At 42.5% G+C, this 23,059-nt stretch overlaps 1 protein-coding gene across 7 annotated transcripts in view; it reads right to left on the reverse strand.

The window, feature by feature from the left end:
• Positions 1 to 17,811, reverse strand: part of GTDC1 (glycosyltransferase like domain containing 1) — a 215,496-nt gene extending 197,685 nt beyond the window's left edge. For 2 of the 7 annotated variants that reach the window (XR_014172699.1, XM_081929614.1), the window contains exon 1: positions 17,661 to 17,811. The gene's annotated coding sequence lies outside the window, so the exon portion shown is untranslated. Of the gene's footprint in view, positions 1 to 4,361; positions 4,736 to 17,660 lie in introns of those variants that run through there. The other 5 variants (XM_081929616.1, XM_081929615.1, XM_081929610.1 and 2 more) reach the window with 5 other exon arrangements.
• Positions 17,812 to 23,059: the final 5,248 nt, after the last annotated feature.

The following is a 23,059-nucleotide window of genomic DNA, read 5'->3' on the forward strand; positions in this document are numbered from 1 at the left end:
TAGGCAGGCAGATAGATACACAAGTCAAAAAGTGATTTCCTCTACCTCAGGCATCCCCAACCTGCGGCCCTCCAGATGTTTTGGCCTACAACTCCCATGATCCCTAGCTAACAGGACCAGTGGTCAGAGATTATGGGAATTGTAGTCCAAAACATCTGGAGGGCTGAAGGTTGGGGGTGCCTGCCCTACCTCATCTCAAATGTCCCACAAAATGGTAAGCTTTCCCTTTGCTGGAAACCAAGGATTGAAGGGCCCAGGCAAATACCCAAATGGACAAAGTTCATCTAAGTGGACCTCTCATATACAGTCTGGATTATCTTTAGCATAAGATTTCTCTATTTATTTATTTATTTATTTATGCAAATCACTATAAATTCCCATGTTACTCCAATGGCACCATTTTTTACAGCACTTTCTGCCATGTTCAAGGAATGAAACTTTATGTGTATGAAGTATCCACCATCGTGTCAATAACTTTGCTTAAGCACAACATTAAAACACAGTTAAATTTCATGCTGGGTGTATTTACTGAATTGGATTACTGCAATGCAAACATTCAGACAAACAACAACACCTGCAGTTGAGGTTTTTAAAAATCATCATCATCATCATCAAGCTTTCCTTGAGAAATGCTGCCTTCCATAGGTGTCCATACATAGTCAAAACTACTTTTAAAAATCAAAAATTTAAAGGTAGCTGAAAATTTGGTATAAGAATACTGCTGGGAACTGCAAGGAGAAATACCATACAAATGTTAGCAGTATTGTCCACTGGCAGCTCTCTTGTGCCTAACTTTGAAACTGTTTTTGTTTTATTTGGGGAAGGTCTGGAATCATCCTTTGGAAATCTGGGGGTGGGAGGATGCAACTTGTGTTAGGGAGAAAGAAAAGTGTATGAAGCATATGCATGTGTGTTCCAGAAGAAACAATTACAGTGGTACCTCAGGTTAAGTACTTAATTCGTTCCGGAGATCCGTACTTAACCTGAAACTGTTCTTAACCTGAAGCACCACTTTAGCTAATGGGGCCTCCCACTGCTGCCATGCCGCCATAGCATGATTTCTGCTCTCATCCTGAAGCAAAGTTCTTAACCTGAAGCACTATTTCTGGGTTAGCGAAGTCTGTAACCTGAAGCGTATGTAACCCGAGGTACCACTGTACTTGAACATTACTAATTGGCAATATAACATTTCCTAGATTGCATTTAGGCCATTCAAATATTCAATAGCTATTAATAATCTGGAAATCATATTTTGATCATTAAAAACAGCAGACCTGTATATTTATTTATTAAGCTCCATTGCCGACTGACATCTCTTGCTTCATTTCCGAAACCCAGAAGCTTATGCATTGTTCAAAAAACTGACATTGCCAGCAAAAGGCTGTGGCTTTCACATATGTGCCGTTCTGGACATGTGCATCTGCCTCAAAGCCAGAAGGAGAAATGGTAACTGAGCATGCAAAAGCAAATCACTCTATTTGCCAGGGCATTCTTGCAAAATCTGCTAGAATGTATTGTAATCCACTGTTGAACCGTGGCGGTAGTTGCTTGTCAACAATTCTGGGGTGACAATCTTAAGAAAAAGTAGTAACGAATGCAGGGCAATATACCCTGGGCTCCTTGGGGAGGAAGGGCAGGACAGAAATTTAACAATAAATTAATACTCAAAATTTCCCTCTCTAGATCCTATGTGTTCCTATCCAAACACATCCATCAGGGTGGGTCACTAGAAGAAAACAAGACCCCTACTCCCTTCACAGAAATAACATCAAAGTACTATACAGGTCTTACAAGGAACAATCCTATTGATCATAGCCATACATATCAAAGTCGATTCTGGCATTCCCCCTCTTAGCAGCAGAGGAAGAAACAGGTTAGCTCCAACCATGGCATTATCCCCTAGAACAGCCATTTAGTTTCTCCATAGAAACTGAGGAGTGACATTCACTTCCTAGGGCATCAATCTTCCTAAAGTGCTGGGGTTCCCAACATGGCACAGACACCTCTATGGCCAAGATTGAAGCCCACCAGACAGGGTGATGTACAAAAAGGTTCCTTGATGCTTAGCCTGGAATATGTCCCTCAACAAGGCGTTTTGATTCTGATTCATTAACAGGTGACCAAATTTGCCCACTTCCTGTTTCATATATCACAATGGTGGGGAACCTGTGGTCCCCATATATTTTGGGGGCAATTTCCATCAGTCTCAGCCAACATAGTCAGTGCTACAGATAACGGAAGTTGTGGTCCAACATTTGGAGGCTCACAGATTCCTCCCTGCTGACATACCACAACAAGCACCACACTTAGGCCTCTTGAAAATAGTTATTAACACGTTTTTCAAAATGCAAAACTCATTTCAACATTGGAATTTGACCCTCTATAGCAGTTCCGCAATACAGTGGTACCTCAGGTTAAGTACTTAATTCGTAATCAAGGAGGGTTAGAAAGTAATTCACAGTAACACAAACCCCACAATAAATAAAGGTATTAAAAATAATATAGCTCACTCCCCCAATCAGAGCAGAGTTAACTGCATATACAGTATGATCACCAATTTATTATGCAGAATTCTTTAAAAGCCAGAAAGTAATAAGTTACATGTTTCCGTTAAAAACGTTTGGACCTAATTTCAAAGAGGAACTTTGACATATTCAGGCAGTGTTCCTAAATAAACTCAACAAGGCTTACTTCTACGTAAATGTGTTTAGGATCATTCAGTTAGCCAACAGTTAGTAACTCAATTTGATTAGATTGGGCAGTCTTGAACAATGGAGCAGCCAGAGAATTCCTTCATTTCTTGAGGTAGGAAATAAACCTAGTATTACTGCTAACATTTCAAGCCCACATTTGGAAACAGCAGCTATAAAGGCATTATCAAAATACCTTCAGTTTAAAGCTAAGACAATATGACTCCCTGGCCTTAAAAGATACACAATTTATGGTAATTATAAAATACAGGATTTACTTATATGAAAGGCAAAGGCAAAGCAATGCCCATTGCAGAATAAAAAATTGCAAGGTCTAACATCAGTTGGTGCATGAAATGCAGTAGTTTCTGAATGAAATGTTCTGTATGGTTCCGTTCCAAATAACACCTTTTCTTTCCTACAGCTCTTTCCATATCTCCCTTCTAAACAGAGGTCTCTGGTTTCCCATCTTAATCCAGCTATGTGAAGATTGACAGAAACAACTCAGTAAAGAACAGAAAGGTTCTAATAGGAAAGTTTGAAGGAATCAGCCCTTTGTTTCTAAGGCCATGAAATTGAGATGGCAATTATTGAACTTGTCTGGAAGTGAGGGTTTCCTACCCACAAACATCCTTTCATAAAATCATAGAATTATAGAGTTGGAAGGTACCCTGAGGATCATCTAGTCAACCCCCTTGAAATGCAGGAATATGCAGCTGCCCCATACGGGGATCAAACATGCGACCTTGGCATTATCAGCATCACCCTCTAACCATTAGAGCTATCTGGGCCGACCCAAACCTACAGCTCCCAATATTCCCAGTCAGTCTCCCATCCAAGTAGCAACCAGGAAGGAAGTGGCACATTCATAACACATTATTCCTACAACTGCTAAGATTGCAGCAGTTCTTATAGGAGATTCCATAATCAACAGAAGTTTCAGGAATTGCAGAAGTGGACAAAAGTGAAACCCCAGGAAAAATTAGTAGTACCACCATATGCTCAAGCCAATCCTAAGTAAGTCAAGTTTCACTCTGGTGCTTAAAATGGGTTATGCTTTCACCACTTAATCACGTATATGTAATCAGGTAAAGACAGCTGGTTAAAATTTAACAAGAACATCTGGAAATGACATGAAGTATATGCATCCCTTCCTTGCTTGATGCAGGATTCTTGGCATCTTTGCCAATCTTTCAGAACTAATAAATATTACGTCTAAGCAAGCAGTGCTTATATGGAGATTTGATGCTAGCTGGGCAACAGGCAGGAGGAAGTGGACAGCTTCCCTGCAGGATATACCCAGCAGACTGCCATCATGATCAAACAGTTAGGTGTGAATGGTTCCCATAGACATTGCAAAGCAAAGGCAGCATCAATCTGGAAGCTAAACATGTAGTTCTATACAGGAATTTTTTTAAAAAAAGAAAAAACTATAGTTCAATTTGAAACTCATGAACATAAATATGCAGACATTTCCCCCCCCCCCCATATAAACTCAATATCGTGACGCTATCCTTAAAGTCAAATAGGATCACTTTCTGGGGGGGAAACTGTGTGGTCGAAGGCTGAAATTTGTATGTTAGAACTTGTATATTGCTCTTTCATAGCAAGTACACAAAACAAGGTGCAATAAAACAATTAACTGATTCTGTGTACAATTCATACTACTACCTTGGACAGAGACACCATCAAATAATACTGAGGGGGCCTGATGCGATGTCCTGACGTCGCTCCACGCCTGGCTCTACGTTTGGCCTCAACAATGCGGGGGTCAGCTCCCTCAAAAAAAAGATTGAGGGGGTCCGAAGAGCCTTGGCACCCTGGAGCTGGTGCCTATGACCTTGGACCTTCATCATCTCATTCTGCTTCACATATAGACCAGGGGGAGATATTAAGAACTAGTGCATACAAAATGGCTGCCAAGTGGAGGACACTGTAAACTGATGCCTGTGGTGGAGTTATGTCCATGCTGACATTAGTATGTGCCACACAGACAGGAAAATATTATTTTCATCAGCTTAAAGATAGTTTTGAAGATTGGCAGTAGCCCCTATGTTGATACGGCCACCTTGGAAAACCATGTAAAGCAGTATCTGTGTGACATCATGCCCACCCCAGCAACAACTTCATTATTCAGTTAAATAAGTAGAGATTAGCCATAGTCAAATCAGAGATCCACAAGTGCAAGTAGCAGAATCAGTTTTACGAACATTAGCAAAATATAAAGCAAGAAGAGGAAAGCAGGATTATTGGGTGTTTAGATATCCTTTGATCTGTTAAGAAGGAATACTCAAGAGAACAAGTTTCCTAAATCTACAAAGAAACAATGAAAGCACTAGCCGTAAATAAACTCAGTGTTGACACTCAAAGAATTTGATAATGTAACAATCTGCATAAAGCCTGCATTTTCAAAAATTATTATCTAAACAGAGTCCTAGTCCATTGACCAAAAGATATCAAAATTATCCCTTTATTAGAAGCGATCCTAGAATCCCCCTTGAGGCTAGGGCTATCAGAAAATATTTAGCTTGTTTCCAAGCTAATATTTTTCTTACTCCTTTCATTATGAAATTGTAACACATTTTCAATAACTTTTAGCTTTGCTAAACACAACCGCAAGTAATTTCCCAGAACTCTTGAAAAACCTGACATGTGAAATGATTCTCTCGTCAACTTGTGCATTATTAAGCTGAAAGGAGGCATGTAAGATCATTTGATCATTGAAAGCAATGGAAAAACATTGGGAGCTTCAGGACAGATGGACGAACTTCAGGTCATATAAAACATTACCAAAGCTATATTTGAAGAAAGATGTGAAAGTGCCCTGGGTAAGACTACTCTGCGTTGCTAAGGAACACTGAAAATGGATGAAATAACTTGTCTCAGTTAAACAGAGCAAACTCCAACCATTTCTTGTTTATTTCTGCAATGTTTTCTCCTACTGATTATTCATTTTAACAAGTATACAAAAGATAATCCCTCATTAAACCATTTAGACAGGGAAGAAAAGATGAACACCATGCAAGTGCTTAAAAATAGCCAAGTTAAGGAATAAACATTCTTCTGGGAACGGGGGACGACTCAACCACCATTTTGTTAAAAATACAAAAGATGCTGGCATTCACAAAGGACTGTGAGGATTTTGGTTAACTACTAGAAAACGCCAAAATATACGTAGCAGTAAATGTAATATACACATTACAATAACACTTGTATCAGCTCCATGCCTGACTAGAGAATTTGGCATTAAAAAAAAAATCAATCATGGCATAAAGAACTATTCATGCCATGGGTTGTATAATATGGCATATACGCTCTTCTTTTCTACACGAAGATTAGTCTGAAACATTAAACTGTAACATGGGAAGTGGCCTTCGGAAACTTGAAATAGAACACCCTTTGGAAATTTTTTTGTGATTTAAAATCCAACCTCTGGTTTCATTCACAGAAAGTCTAGATTTTCAACTGGTAAATCAAGCAGATCACTGCCCTCACGTGAAGCAACCCCAACAGTGCCAATGCCCCTTGACATTTTTTCTTGGTGACACTGCCAGAACACTGTGCCAACATAGCCTAAAAGTGGTGAGAATAAATAAGTAAATAAGAGTGGAATGCAGAATGTCCATTTTATTTTCGATTAGGCAATCCTTTTTTATTTTTGACTCAAAACAAACCTAGCAGCTAAAAACACTCAAAATCAGGCCAAACAAACAAACAAACAAGCAAATTCCTGCTTTTCTGTCTTTTTTCCAAAGGTGGATTATAACTGGATTTTGATAAAAACAGCTGCCCATTTCATCTCCCTTGCTGCAAATCATCAGCAGGAAAGTGACGTAAATGGCATGAAAGTCATTGGGAATGTAGCTAATACGAACAAACAAAGAAAAAGCTACAGTAACAATAATACTGACCAACTTTGGCTACTAAAAGCAGCAGAACTTCGTGTTTTAGTGGATACATTTAACTACTGTAGTTAAAAGTTCTAACAAGAAAGAAAGAAAGAAAGAAAGAAAGAAAGAAAGAAAGAAAGAAAGAAAGAAAAATGCACAGACATACAGCCAAAGCCTACGCCTGTTTACTCGGAAGCAAGGCTCACAAAATTCAATGGGATTTACTCTTTAGTAAGTGCACACAGGATTTCAGCCAAAGCCTCTTAATGGAGCTTCATATGAAGTAACATTAAGAGGCTTTGGCTGAAATCCTGTGTTCACTTGCTAAGGAGTAAACTTCATATGAACATAACCTTCAATAGAAGTTTGGACTGTTTGTTCCAAGGAAAACACAATATGATTTCTCTGTGGAATTAACACACATTCAGAACACTGTGATGTCAGTTATACCTTAACTTCCAACTGCCCTGTTCTAGCCAGAATAGTGTCAATTTGCAAATTCCGGTCCCAAAGAAATTTCCACCCTACAATCCTCCAATTTTTTAAAAAAGCAACTATATTTTATTCCTGCCTGTTAGTAAACACTTAAAGCCTAGAAAGTCAGCACCGCGACAAATCTGCCTGTCAAAAGTTGCATCTAGATCTCTGTAATCTTCATATTATTTCCTTATGATGGCTCTAAAAAACAATTTTAGAGGGTCACATAAACAACTATACACTGAGGCAAACAAAGAAACTCAACATAAAACATTAAGTTCAAATGTTGTGCTGATTCCCAACCACCCCATACAAAAAAACAAAAAAACCCACAACCAGATGCTTTTACTATTGGCTGGTTCCAGACCACTGAAATTAAGGGAAGGAGAAGACCAGGAACAGAGAAGGAGAAACAGGCTAATGTTGAAGGAAAGCCAAATGGAGAAGGAGCAGAGGCAAGGAAAGAGCTTGGTTCATTCTTTTACCTACTCCTCTAATTTACTGCTAGACTGCATCAATAAATTAGCATCAGGGGGATACAGGGGTCAACATGACCTTGAGACAACCTGCCCAAGGTCCCCTCAAAACTGGCAGCATCTCCATTTGTACGGCAAAAGGTATATTTCGTATCCTGCTCCCTTCTAGTATAAAAGAATCTATCTAGTTGCAAACAGGTAGGTTTTTAATTATTAAAGCAAGCAATCAGTATGTGTTTTATGAAATATACTAATTGCAAAATATGAATATTGATCTAAACCAATAAAAGTGACAATTCATTTGGTTTTGGTTTTTTAATACTCATAAGGCCATCCGATAGCTATGTTCTCAGGGCAGCTTATAGAAAAGCTCAACCATCAACTCTGGGTACACTTGGCAAATAGGTTTGCCCTGAAGAAGGGATTTACAGCCTCAAATACACCGAAACATTGAACACTTTGTTCAATAAATCTGTGATGAAGATTGACAAACATACCAGTCGTAAAAATATCAGCGCTTGCCTGTCTGCCTGCTGCACTGAAGAAGCATCAACATTTGCAATACTGTACAAAATGGCATGTCCTATCCCTGGTAGTAGTACCCTGGAGACTCCTGTGACCTCCTAAAATATTGTGCATTGTTATAACATTTTTAAGGATGTTTTTAAGCACAAACTATTAAGGAATCAAGGGCAGACACATGTAAATTGGCTGCCAAGGTCACACAATCTTAAAGTGAGTGAATGATTATATTTCTTAACCATCCTAAACAACTCCATTACAAATGTGTCCAGTCCAGTTCTGAGAACACCAAGCATTCAAATAGTCTCCTAATTTGCAATTTTTGCAGTTAAACATCTAACACGGCCATCTGTTTTACAAGGAGCCTGTAGATTAAATTTTAAAAGAAAGCTAATAGTTTTATGCAGAAGTGAGACTAATTTTTAAAGCATTGCCAGCAACAATGATCAGGGCCATGTAACCCTGCAACTATAAATCATATCCAAAAACAAAAGGAATTTATGACAACAGAAGCATTTTGTTCCTTTAAGGGGAGGAGGGAGGTTAAGTGCAAGATCAAGACAGGAAATTGTTCTTGTTAAGCTGAAAGATCATGTAATTGTTTATTTGGGGAAACTCTGATTTACCTTAAACTATGCGCAAGGTTGGAATGAGAAGGTCACTGTGTATTAAATTGCAGTCCAGTAGACAACCAAGGTCAAAGGCAAATTTTCTGAAAGTTTATATTAGAAAGACCTCAAGCTTTTGTATTCACAAAATATGGCCAAGATTTCCCCTTGGGGCACTCAACTCCACAGCATATAAACCATATATAACAAACCCTGCAAGCCACAGAGAGTGTTGAAGGATATTAATTTAGAGATTTTTACATGTTGTTGGGTCAAAACAGCAAAGCAAGGTTGCTTTAAATCTTCCGATAAAGCCCTTGGTGGGGTCCAAACAGTGTACTGGACTTTGACCTGGAAAACTGTGTTGATGGGCCAAGTTCAGACACTTTCTGGGTGGCCTTGAGCAAATCACTGCCTCAAAAACTCCACTTCCCTAGGAAAAACAAAACAAAACAATGATCTCCCTTATGGCATTTGTTAGAAGAAGACAAAAGGTGGAGTTCTACAAGCTTTTCACCCTCTGGAAGCAGTTCATTGCCTCCAAATTACATCAGTGTGTTAATGTAAAGCTTCAGAAAGCAGAGGATCCCGAACTAAAAGATTTGTATCTCCCTTTCCTAGCTTACAACTTTGTACAAAGTTATATATACATTATGTATATATAATCTCTTTTTTTCAGACTAGCAGTCAGGAGATGCAATGTTGTAAAATGTGAAGCAATCCGTGTCAGTCTGTTGGATATTCACACATTTATTTTTATTTTCACATCTCATCCACAGCAATATGGTTAAGGTGTATATTTAAGACATTTACTTTTGAGACATATCTACCAAGGCAACACTAAAAGTTCTGTACTTATTGCAGTAAGGCTGCGTTATAATCAGTACTAAATGCATTCACAGTCTTATTGTGGTTTCTGGAGGCCTCCATGTTAAGAATCTAGAAACCAAAGTATGAACCAACTTCTCAATGTGAAATTCATTTGAAGTATCAGAAAGCACTGCACTGGCAGGTTCCTTGGCAGTCCTAAACTCAGGTTTAAATGAGAGATGCTATCTTGGAAAACACGCGGTTTCAACCTAGAGCAAATTGGAGGAGAGGCTTAAACTACACCTATCAAGTCTCCTTTGCAAATACCCCTCTGAGCTGGTTTTCCCCGACCTATCTTAATGTCCTCTGCAAATGTCTCCACAGCTCTGCATTAGCAAGATGTCCCATTCCTGGACAAATATTGGGAACCTTGAAACGAAGTGATCATCGTGTCCTCTTGGATTTCATGATACAGAGGAAAGGGAAAGGAGAGTGTAGTCAGACATGCACTCTGGACTTTAAGAAGGCAGATTTCAAAAAGCTGAAGGAACTACTAGGTGAGATCCATTGGTCAGATATATGCGAAGAGAAGGGAGTCCAAGATGGATAAGAGTTTCTTAAAGGTGAAATGTTGAAGGACCCAAACCAGAAAATTCCAACAAGAAAGAAAAGTAGGAGGCATCTAAGGAAACTGGTGTGGAGCTTACAGATGAGCTGAGATTAAGAAGGGTGTGTATAAATATATATATATATATATGGAAGAAAGTGGAAATCACAAAGGAAAAGCATGCAAGAGTAACCAACAGTTGCAGGGAGAAGGTCAAGCATCCCAAAGCTCAGAATGAGCTCAGGCTTGAAAGAGAGGTTAAAAATAATTTGAAAAGGTTTCTTTGGCTATGTCTGAAGCAAAAGGAAGAACCACCAAGTAGCAGGTCCTCTGCGTGGAGAAGACAGAGGAATGCTATTAGATGACAGAGAGAAGGTGGAACTGCTCAGCATCTGCTTTGCCTCTGTCTTCATCCAAAACGAAAGCAGTACCCAACCTGGTGGAAACACAATAAATGATGCAAGGAAAGAGCTACAGCCCAAGATGGGAAAAGAAGTGGTAAGAGAACACCAAGCTACTTTAAAGGAATTCAAATCTCCAAGACCACCTGATGGCATGCACCTAAGGGTACTAAAAGGGCTTACAAATGAGCTTGATCAGTTGGCAGAGCATGAGCCTCTTAATCGCAGGGTTGTGGGTTCAAGTCTCAAATTAGGCAAAAGATTCCTGCATTGCAGGGGGTTGAACTAGGTGACCCTTGGGATCCCTTCCAACTCTACAATTCTCTGATTCCTCCCTTGCAACTTCAATTCTGTCGCTCCCATTCTGCATAACCACTTTAATATTAGGTGTAGTATCCCACCACGTAACCAATCCTATGCATCTATTTACACCAATCTTGTCCATATTAAACAAATCAGGCTGCTAGTATTAGGACATTAGGACATGTGTCGTATTTGATTTTGCATACATATGCAAACGAATTACATTTCACTAGATAAGATGCAACACAAAATTAAAACATTTAATTCACCGCATTTTAAATGAAATCTTCACCCAAGGTAAATTTCCTAGTTCCTTTCTGTCTCATTTATGTATGTCTATTACAAATCATAGGTAAAGGTAAAGGGACCCCTGACCGTTAAGTTCAGTCGTGACCGACTCTGGGGTTGCGGTGCTCATCTCGCTTTATTGGCCGAGGGAGCCGGTGTACAGCTACCAGGTCATGTGGCCAGCATGACTAAGCCACTTCTGGCGAACCAGAGCAGCGCACGGAAACGCTGTTTATCTTCCCGCCAGAGCGGTACCTATTTATCTACTTGCACTCTGGTGTGCTTTCGAACTGCTAGGTTGGCAGGAGCTGGGACCGAGCAACAGGAGCTCACCCCGTTGCAGGGATTCGAACCGCCGACCTTCTGATCAGCAAGTCCTAGGCTCTGTGGTTTAACCCACAGCGCCACTCGTGTCCCATTTATTACAAATTATACTTCAAGGCAAATAAATCCATCATTATCATAAATACTCTTCAAAGCAGCTAAAGATCCAGTCATTTCTATCATGCCAGGCTCTGACAGGTTTCCAGAAGAGGTTGGAAACAGTGTGTAAACAACTGCTCAGCAATTTTGAAAGTTCAGCCACATAACATTTATGGGTGGGCAGCTCTTCTGTTTGTGGGGAGTAGGTGGCCTAGTTGTTGAACGGGCTCTGTGTCTCAAATCTGTCAAGGCCCAAACAGAAGCAAGTCTGTTTACTTTCTATTAGCAAACTACCAAGATCTGAACTCAGTGGTATTTTGAACTCCCTTCTCAGCAGCAGATGCACAAATAAACGCAACAAAATCTTTTTGAACTGTATGCTTGGGCATGAACTGAGGCACAAAAACCACAGGAAAGTGCCTGGCTAAAACGTCCTCTGGAGAGACATCAGCTCAGAAGCAGCATACAATATATCTTGACATTGTGCTGCTGGTGCAAAGTATGAGCAGTCAACACTTCAGCCTAAGAATTGTATTTCATAACAGGGCCCCCCATACGTGAAAACATCGTCGCTTTTCTTGTTTTCCTAGAAACACATTGTTCTTGTTCAATAGGCTTTACTGGACAGTATACCTTGCCTGATCCTACTTTCTGCTTGTGTCTTCCTATCTATATTTCACAGAATCGTAGAATTGTAGAGTTAGAAGAGACCCCAGGAACCAACCAGCCCATGGGTAGGCAAACTAAGGCTCGGGGGCCGGATGCGGCCCAATTGCCTCCTAAATCCGGCCCGCAGACAGTCCGGGAATCAGTGTGTTTTTACATGACTAGAATATGTGCTTTTATTTAAAATGCATCTCTGGGTTATTTGTGGGGCATAGGAATTCATCCTCCCCCCCAAAAAAATATATAGCCCAGCCCCCCACAAGGCCGGAGGGACAGTGGACCGGCCCCCTACTGAAAAAGTTTGCTGACCCCTGATCTAGCCCAACCTTCTGCAATGCAGGAAACGCAACTAAAACATCCATGGCAGATGGGCACCCAACTTTTGCTTAAAAACCTCCAGTGAAGGAGAGTCCACCCTGTAAAGCAGATTAGGCAGAGTGAGTGAGTGAGGTCACCCAGTGAGCTTCATAGCTGAGTGGGGAATTTGAACCCTGGTTTCCCAGGTTCTAGTCCAACACACTACTCTAAAGTGGCTTGTCCAGCTATGAAAACCGAGGAACGTAAATTCAAAAAAGGACCCTAAAGCTTTAGATCCGATCTATGTTACAAGTCAAAACATAGACAGAACGAGGTGCAAGGATGGCACTAGAGACCAAATGAGAAGGAGAACAATTATACAAAAGTTGCACAAACGTCTTCTGCAAGTCACATGCAAGTAGTAAGGGGAAACATGACATGGGTGGCAACAGTGACAGCAGTGCCAAGCTTACTCCCATGCTCATCATGGGATCTGACACCTTCCATGTACAACATAAACATGAAACAGTAGAATTAAAAACAAACTCAGCAGAGCACAGGATACCTACTAGGAATAAGATATGACATTGCACTGATTCAGCAGCAGTTTAGGACTGTAATTCAAGTTTCCAGCTCAGGCCACAGACAACTTCTTAAAATTAGAGGGTTGTTGTTGTTTTTTTGCAAAAACTTTATTTAAAAATTAAGCTTATACCAATCATTCTCAGGTTGCACTGAACAGCAATTTTTCTGAAGTACATAAAACTTTCAGTAGGCACTCTAAAATGAGACTTCTAGCCAACGTCTATAACATTGTGTGTACATTATTCTAAATCCCAAGAGGTTATTAAAAGTTTTTTATTTAAAATTCTAGGGGGAGGGGTGTAAAAAAAAATTGCACAGAAATCCTTACCAACACCAATTGGTGTCCAGACTGGGTGCCAAACTGGTAAACATACAAGTGTGATTAAATCGCAAACTGAAATGGAACATAAATCCGAGATCAACTTTTACAAATGAATTTGTTCTCCTTGTGATTTTCCAAACTAACTAAATTTATGCCGACATGTGAAAATATACTTTCTCCCACCACGCAGTATTTTATCAAGCCTAAGCTTCTCTAAGGGAAGAAATGTACATTAGAAGTGAGGAAGAATTGGGTAGAATTCATTCCACTTCATGTCTTGAAAGCTCTAATTAAAATTCAATATTGCACTTTACATATGGGTTCTTATATGAAACTCCTGTCATGGCTAAGGCTTAAGGTTAACCAGGTTAATAGAGTCCAATAAAACAGCTCTATTGAATTATACCAAGCCACTGAAATACACTAGGCTGCAATCTGCTTCTCCTTTATTCTTGACCACTGCTCTAAGATCGAAGCCAACAATGTGTGGTTAGCATCCAAGAACTATTTATGTGCAGGATAGAAACTTCCAAACGCCACCCCTCTTCCCTTGAAGAAAGTGCATATATTTACACCTCAAATATTTCCCTCCAGTCTGCTTTTCCCATTGTCACAGTGTTATGTGTTAACAGATCTGTGCACACTTGCCAAGTATCACTCAGTTGAAACAGAGACACTCCCCTCAATATGGATTCATTTTAAGAGGGGTTGTTTTGTTTTTTTTACTTGTATGGCCAAAGCTAGCTTTTTTATGTCCAGTTGCACAACCACATGCACATGATTATAGCCTGCAGACGACTAAGGAATGACATGATAGTACTCCTCAAATACCTGAAGGCTGTCAAATAAAAGAGGGCAAACCCTTGTTCTCGGATGCTCCAGACGGCAGAACAAGATCTACAGGGGTTTGAGTTACAAGGGGGTAGGCTTTGGTTAAGCATTAACAGAAAGATCCTGACAGTTATAGCAATTCAGTAATGGCACCAATTACCTAGAGGTGTGGTGGGTTCCTCCGCATTTGAGGTTTTCAAGCAGAGGGTGTATCTGTTGTGGTTATTCTAGCTCTGGGTTTCCTGCATCAAACTGGATGGTGGACCTACAAGAACCCTCCCAACATCTTGAGTGCAAGCAGAAGATTCCTCCATAACATTTCTCTGTCCCCTCTTTTCCCAAAACGAAACAAACCTAGGGCTAATATTCGCATTAACTCACATAAAAAGTATTATTTGTAGGGGGGCAGAATTTAAAGGATTCACAGAAGGCAGCTGAGGGTATCTGCTTCCTAACATGCATCTTAGGAACAAACTGTAACTTCATGTGGTCATCATGTCAACTATGCATGGCTTGAGACAAGGTCTCCATTTTGGAAAACACAATGTAAGAACTAATCCATTCTATGGACTTTGTTTCCTAAGCCAAACTATGGTACTGAATCACCAGCATTCAGAGCACAACCCATTTTGCAGTTTTCAGTCTTTATTTCCTGCAACAAAGCATTACAAATAATAAAAATGTGCATTCTTCTTCCCCTATTCATGCAACATATCCAGCTTTGGGGGGGGGGGCATAATGGTTTGTATCAGCTCTCCACACTCCTCATCCATCCCAAGTTGTGAACAGAACCTCCACCTGCACTACTTGAATGTATGTGGGATCTCTCTATGCATTTTGTAGTGTCCCAGGTCTACGCATAGGTCTGTTATAGTTGTGTTGGAATACATGGATGGGAGGTGTGTTTATGATCCCACTCCTAGGCATGAATACATCTTATGTCAAGTGAGCAGGGCTTCTACTGCTGTTCCATTTCTGTTTGGGTCAGCAGCCTCTTAGTTCTCACAATGAAGGCTACTTCCTCCATGTCATAAGATACATGACAGGATAATCTCCAAAATAAAGCACACAAGAACTATTATCTGAAGGCCCGCTAATATTTATTACCTGCCCAACAACATGCATCCACATAAATTTACATGAGAGCCTTTAATAAAGAAAGCAGCATTAAAAGCTCTGAATCAGGATGGCTTAACGTAGAATATTCTGGCTATGGAATCAATGGGTCTGTGCATTTGCTATTTGCTGAAAAATGGCACTGGGACTGTGCCAACAAACTTTAAGCTTGCAAGTTGCCTGTGTACTTTACCCACCTCCCAGTTCACTTTCAGCAACTTTGTTGTGCTGAGTTGCAAACCAGCAATCATATTTCTGCTCCGCCACATGCAAAATGCTGAATATTCAACCCTCTTACCCAAGCAGACCAGATTTTGTCTCATGAATCAGTTCCCGACGATATGGAATCTTTCAAAATTCCACTCCACCATGGCATTTTGAGCTGGTGTACAGAGGTTCTCAAAGGGACACGGGTGGCGCTGTGGTCTAAACCACAGAGCCTAGGGCTTGGCAACCAGAAGGTCGGCGGTTCGAATCCCCGCGATGGGGTGAGCTCCTGTTGCTCGGTCCCTGCTCCTGCCAACCTAGCAGTTTGAAAGCACAAAGTGCAAGTAGATAAATAGGTACCAATCTGGCAGGAAGGTAAACGGTGTTTCCGTGCGCTGCTCCGGTTCGCCAGAAGCGGCTTAGTCATGCTGGCCACATGACCCGGAAGCTGTACGCCAGCTCCCTCGGCCAGTAAAGCAAGATGAGCACTGCAACCCCAGAGTCGTCCGCGACTGGACTTAACAGTCAGGGGTCCCTTTACCTTTACCTATGTTCTGCATTCTGTCTACAGGAATCTGTGCCTACTACTAACTGGTAAAAGGAGACTCTCCATAAATTTAGAAACTGAAACCTTCAGCAAATGCCCTTTAACATGTCCTAAGAAACCCCCGCATGAGAAAGATTGGGGCAGCAGTGTTTGGTTTTTTCCACTACATAAACAGTAAGCAGGAAGCTGCCTTAACAGCCCAGACCATTTCTCAAGCTCAGCAAGCACTGTGACTGGCTCCTGCTTTCCAGAGTCTTATTTGGGTCTTACCCATTACCCACTACTACCTGATCCTTCTAACTGGAGACACCTGGGGTTGAACTTTAGACCAGAACCAAGCAGAGAGTGAGCCGGGAGGGCCATTTGGTCTAGGCCTCAAGCTCAAAGGAGAACTCACATTTCGACACTTGTAATTTTTTTGGCATTTGAGAAGTTTTGCGACTATGCACATCACACCAAAATGTGACACCCACTCTCAGCTTAGAGCTGAATTTTTTTAGCAAGTAAGAGATGTGATTTGGTAGTGTGTGTATGTGTGTTTGTCAACGGACAGATTTTGTCATTTTAGCAAAAATGTATCAGTTCTGACAGCACAAGATTGGACAGTGATGAATGTATCTTCAGACTAGTTGATTATATAAACAATCCACTCACTCCTTTTTGGCAACTTACTTTTGTGTGTCCTCCTATTATTATTGTTATTACTACTACTATAATAATAATTATGTCTACTACTACTACTACTACTAGGGGCCTCAGAAGCTGGAAGCTGCCCAGCCCTCTACGGATCTGCAAGAGGGTCTATCTGGACCCTTCACTATACAAAGCAGGTAAGCAGGTGCTCTCCCACTCAAAGCTACTCTCCCTCCCCATAAAAACTCACCACCGCTTTCCACTGCGGAGGTTTATTGTGCTTCAATGCCCGCCCGCTCCGAATGCTTTTTATTTCTAAAACGAGCGATTAAACCTCGAGTTTGCCAGGAAGCCTCGTAGTATGTGGGTGTGGTGCTTAACACGGAAAAGCACTCTGCACGTGCTCCGGAACACTCTTTTCTTTCTTGCAACTTAAGCCTGCTTTATGGCTGAATGCAGCAGACGTCCGCGCCTCGAAGCCCACGAAGAGGCAGCGCCCGGTAAGGGGCAGAGGAGTGAGGTTTCTCGGGGAGGGAGCTTGGCTTGGGAGCCTCGCGGGCGCTCCGCCGACCTCGGATATTCGGCCCGTCAGTAACTGCTGGGCCCGACGACAGGGGTCCCTGCAGGTCTTGGCAGAGGAGGCTGGCGTTTCCCCCCGCGCCGCCGCCGCCGCCGCCTCCCTCGCTCTCCTTTCATATGCATAGTCGCCAGCGCCGAGGGGGCCGCCCAAGCAACGTGCCCCCGCCTCCAGCCCGTCCCCGGCCGCGCCAAGGCGGCTCTTTGCAGCCCGCCGGCCTGCGCGCGCCCTGGGCCCGCTGCTCGGCTCTCTCGCCTGCCCGCCTTGCTGGGTGCAGCTGCGGCGCCGAGGCGGCCGGCGCGCCCGGCGCCCTTCCCCTTCCCGCCCCGCTCGGCTCTTCGCGCGGCCTTGGCTCTTCACCCCACCCAGAGGGGGGGAACTCACCTCCTCCTCGTTGGTCCCCTCCTGGAGGCCGGCGGCGGCAGCAACGCGCGGCCTCCCCGGCTCCGCCTCCCGCTCGCTCTCCGCCCCGACGCCGAAGGGAGGAAGAGCCGGCCCGGGCGAAGCAGCAGCAGCAGCAGCAGCTCGCCTGCTCCCTTTTACGCGCGGCGCCTCGGAGCAACCCGCCTTGCAGGTGCGCCGGCGCGTTGGCCCCGGCTTGCCTTCTCCAGTGCACCGAGCCGCGCTTACTCCGAAGTAAGCCCCCTTGGCTTCAGCGGGGTTTACTTCCAAGGAAGTAGGTTTCGGACAGACTTAGTTGGGCGTGCTTGGGAGAGGGACGTGGACGAACTCACTGGAGAGAGGCATCATATATTTTAGAACTATCCGCTCCATGGGGCTTCCTGTGTAAGATCACAGCCCATGCGGGCTAATTCACGGCAAGACATCTACACGATCCCTTCGTGTTAATGAAACAGGGCGCGCAAAACCCGGCTTGGCTTTTGTCATCGCAGCTAATCCGTATATAGAGCACATAGTCTTCAGCATCGATGAACATTCATTCAGAGAGCGATCTCCCCCCCCCCCCGGGAAATCCCAGAATCTTCAAAAGTAGACCCACCCTTTAAGGACTCCTGCACGCATCTCCACAAGGCAGGGCCATAGCTCAGGTGGTAGAGCATCAGTTTTGCATGCAAAAAGGTTTAATCCTGAGATCACCAGGTAAACTATGAATGTGCCCTGTCTGAAATCCTGAAAAGCCACTACCGGTCAGCATAGACCAGTGGTTCCCAATTGGTGGTCCCCAAGGCGTCTGCATAACCCACCACGGGAGTCTATGACACCATTCACGTACCAAAAGCTACCACAGACATACCAAAATTTTCAAAAGTAGGGGGTCCATGACTTGGCTGTGTGGTTCACATAGACAAGCTACTTTAAAATACCCCCACTGGAACAGAAAAAAAGCCTATAGATAAAGATCTATGAAAAAATTTAATAGGTGTCCACCCTACCCCAATAACCTTTAAAAGATGGCAAAAAAGAGTTTCTGCTCTTCCTAACTCTGTTTCTAGGTAATGTAAAACATTCCTTATTCTGTTTTTTGCAAACCCTGCTAATTCGAATTCCTAAGTGAATACAGTGGTACCTTGGTTTAAGAACAGCTTAGTTTATGAACAACTAGGATTAGGAATGTTGCAAACCTGGAAGTAGGTGTTTTAGTTTGTGAACTTTGCCTTGGAATAAGAACATGTTCTGCTTCCTGTTGAGTGTGTTCCATTTGTAAATTGTAAATTTCCCGCTGCTATGGGAAAGCACACCTCGGTTTAAGAACACTTTGGTTTAAGAACGGACTTCTGTAACGGATTAAGTTTGTAAACCAAGGTACTGTACTTTGGGTGGCATTCAACTAAGTTTTACTCAAAGTAAACCAGATTGAAACTCATAAACTTAAGTCATGTTCATTAACTTCAATGAGTCTGCTCTGAGTAAAGCTTAGTTGAATGCCACTCTAGGTTATTACAAATTATTGAAAACATCATAGGGTCCTGTGACACCATAAGGAACAGAAAATTGATTCTGGTGTGGCGTAAACATTTGTGGGCTAGCTTGAAGCCCATTAGATACATTTAGTAAACACTAGAGATGCATGTTTGACTACTGCAGAAAGCAAGAACAGATTGCAAAAAGGGAACCATGGGTGGTTGTGGAAGGTAAATATCACAAATAATTTATTTCATAAATAGTATACATCCAGAAAATTATATATTTGCATATATTACTGTGGTACTATAAGGAAACAAGCCGCCTCAAACTCCCTTTGATTGGCTCAAGAAGCTGCTTGTTCATTATTCCTCCTCTTTCTCATGTGCTTCTCTGCTTCCCTGTCCTCTGTAAGCGGAAGCTCCAAAATATCACAAGATTGGGAGTTATTGCAAGTTTTTAAGTGGAAGCAGGAAGTACAGAATAATTGTATGAAAACAATATATTGTATTCACAGTATGTAGCCCTTTTCAACCATCCATTATAAAAATCTTTAAGCTTTCTTTATACTGTTTACACCACTGGAAAGCCAGATGTTGGATGCAATCCTCCAGAGGAAATTCTGTATACTTTCGTCCCATTAATATATACAACACAGATGCTTTTCAGTGTCCCTACCTTTATTTGGAATGTGTCTGCAGAATAAAGTGACATGTATCACACAATCCTGGTCCTAACTTCCCTGTAAGTTGGCCAAATAAAGTTTTGTGGGGTGTTTGTGTGTGTGTGTTTTGTAGAGCTTACTGGTGGTAAGTATAAAACAGGCAAATCCTCAAGTTAGTTTTTTCCTTTCCTTGTTTCTTTTCTTTTTGGCTTAATCAGAAAATGTTTCTTAATTTATAATTCCTCACTTGAAATACCTTTCCCCTCGTTCTGAGAGGCCTAGTAGCCATAGCCCCCATGAAAACTCAACTTCAAGCCATTCAAGTGAGAACAGTTTGCAGCCATAAGGCTTGATACAATACCATTTTCTAATTGGCCATCAGGCTGCGGACAGATATTGTAACAGTTTCTTTAGAATATTTTTCTACTTCTGTTAATTTGCATACCAATGAAATAATAAAAGAGCACTTCCTGCCAGTAATTAGTTAGACCCCTGCATTTAAAGAAAGCAAAAGGCCTCAGCATTATGGCAGAGGGATGGTACCAAGGAAGCTGCAGAAAGGAGTCACTCCTCTTTACACTCAGAAAGTGCTTTTGATTTAAGAATTTCAGGCTGGCAACATTTTACCACTGTGTGACAGGGATTAAAAAATTTCCTGGTCTAATAGGGTTCCCTCTAATGAGTGCTTTCATTACTTCTTTCTTCATGGCAAATCACCGGATCTGTCCTAGATCCAGCCACACTGTTCTGGAGATGGGTGTATCCCCCGAAGAGCAATGACAGTAGAGGAGGAGTGAGATGGACTAAAGTATAGGAATTCAATTATTTCTTGGCCTTCTTGGCAACGTGTCGGAACATTTCGTCCACAAGCCACCCGGGACTTCACGGTCCAATCACTTACATATGAAGGGCTACACCATTAAGCCTTTCTCAGATGGTCCTGAACAGCCCTCGTGAGTCTTCCCTTGCTGTTGCCCCTTATTTTCTTCTGTTTCCCCTGCTTGCTGTGGCTCCCTTGATGCCATTGGTTGATCTACTCAGGTGTTCTACAACAGCCCATATTGGCAAGCAAGTTGTGACCCTTCTGGCTGCCGTTGGCTTAGCTGCTCTGATGTCACACAGTTCAGTGTGCTTCAGGGACTGCTGGAAACTTTGAAAGGTTGAGGAGCATCCTATGTGAAAAACAAACCCCTTCATATATGACAATATACCATAAATTTTCAAGTGCCACTTTGTGAATGCAGTTCACTAGTAGCCTTGGGGAATTTTACCAGGAAAAGGCAGAAAATATTTAATGCGTACAATAAATAACCTTTATTTACAAGTTCCATGGTGTCTAGGATTTGTAAATGAGCTATGGATCTTTTGCTTTGGATCAGGCTTAAAGCTCCACCTAGGACAACAAACAAAAGGAGCTACCTTTCAGATACAACCATAACTTAGAAAGTATAAGGTAAAGGTAAAGGGACCCCTGACCATTAGGTCCAGTCGTGACCGACTCTGGGGCTGCAGCGCTCATCTCGCTTTATTGGCCGAGGGAGCCGGCATACAGCTTCTGGGTCATGTGGCCAGCAGGACTAAGCCACTTCTGGCGAACCAGAGCAGCGCACGGAAACGCCGTTAACCTTCCTGCTGGAGCTGTACCTATTTATCTACTTGCACTTTGACATGCTTTTGAACTGCTAGGTTGGCAGGAGCAGGGACCGAGCAATGGGAGCTCACCCCGTCGTGGGGATTTGAACCGCCGACCTTCTGATCGGCAAGTCCTAGGCTCTGTGGTTTAACCCACAGCGCCACCCACGTCCCTCTTAGAAAGTATATGAACTCCCAATTTCCAATGCGTAGTTATAGTTTCAGTGGAGGCTGGTCTGTGGGGGCCAACAGAGCACTGTGCAAGTAACCTTACCCCCAATTTTTACTTACAACCATTCCAGGGGGTGGGACTAGCTGTCAGCTTCCTCCTCCTTAGTCTCAGCTTCCTCCTAGTGGGACTCAGTGTGGAGGAGGATGGGGAGAAAAACAGAATCACTTGGCTCTGCCTGTCATAGGCTCTGGCTCCACCCACAATTGGCATGCCCACCTTCTGCCTTACCGGTATCAGTGGGCACCAACAGTCACTGGGTTGCGTACTGCTGCACAGTGCTTAATCGTCAAGATGTAAAAGTCTCTGAACAGATAAAAAATGAAAAATAACATGTTGCCACATGTAATTCTACTCTTTATGTCCTATACCCATGGTTTTCAATCAGTGTGCCATGGCACCCTGGGGTGCCTTGAATGATGGTCAGGGTACCGTGGGCAACACTGGCCTCTGTCCCTCTTTCTTTCCCTCCTTCCTCTGATGCCCTCTTGTGTGTCTGCCTCCCAAAGGCTTGCACAGCTGTTTGTTGCAGCAGCCCTGGCCACAAGCTCCCCAGGCAAATGGTGTGTCTGGGGTTGACCAGGGGGTGTTTTCCAGGCCCCTGTGGGGCAGTGTGAAGAGACACCTCTCTTTGGGGCAGGGTGGGCAGCTCAGAGACCAGGAGTGGCAGCAACGGCTGCCCGGAGGACTCCCAAGGAGAGGGGAGATAGGAGAAGGCAGGGGGAACACTCCACAAGGGAGGGTGTTTGGAAAAGGATGAGAGGCTGCTAGCTCTACAGAAATAACTGGGTTCCTGAGCACCACAGGGGTGCTGCAGAAAGAATGTAGTTGGTCAAGGGAGCCATGGACTCAAAAAGGTTGAAAACCTCTGTCTTATACAGCCATGGTTTTAATGAACAATTTGTGGAGACTGTGCTGAGGATCATAGTGGCTTTTTTGCTACAAACCTATACTGTACATGCTCAGCACACCTTCAGACTCTCTCTTTTTTCCTAATTGAGAGGTTTTGGGATTTTTTAGTTGTTCAGCTGAAAGGAGGTTGCATATTTACAAGGAAAGGAGTGTTGCCTGCTCTTTCATAGGTTTTTTGGTCTGTGGTTTGTTTACTTCGGGAGTGTGGTGTTTTGACACTTACTTGGAGAGATTATTCTGAGATTCGCCAATTTTTCTTCTTTGAAATAGGTATTTTATGATACCCAAAACAGTTTCTTAGATTTCCAAATGTGATCCCAGGCTCCCAAAATTTGGGGACCCCTATTATACACCGTTACAGAAACTGAAATTATAACTAAATGTCACATCATAGAATAAGGTGTATATCTGGGAACTGAGTTTAGGAAAGTCAAGGGGTAAAAGTCTGGTGTAGTTTAGTTAGTGATGTTCTCTCAGCATTGA

Source organism: Podarcis melisellensis (genome assembly GCF_964234715.1).
Source record: "Podarcis melisellensis genome assembly, chromosome: 1".
NCBI lineage: Eukaryota > Metazoa > Chordata > Lepidosauria > Squamata > Lacertidae > Podarcis > Podarcis melisellensis.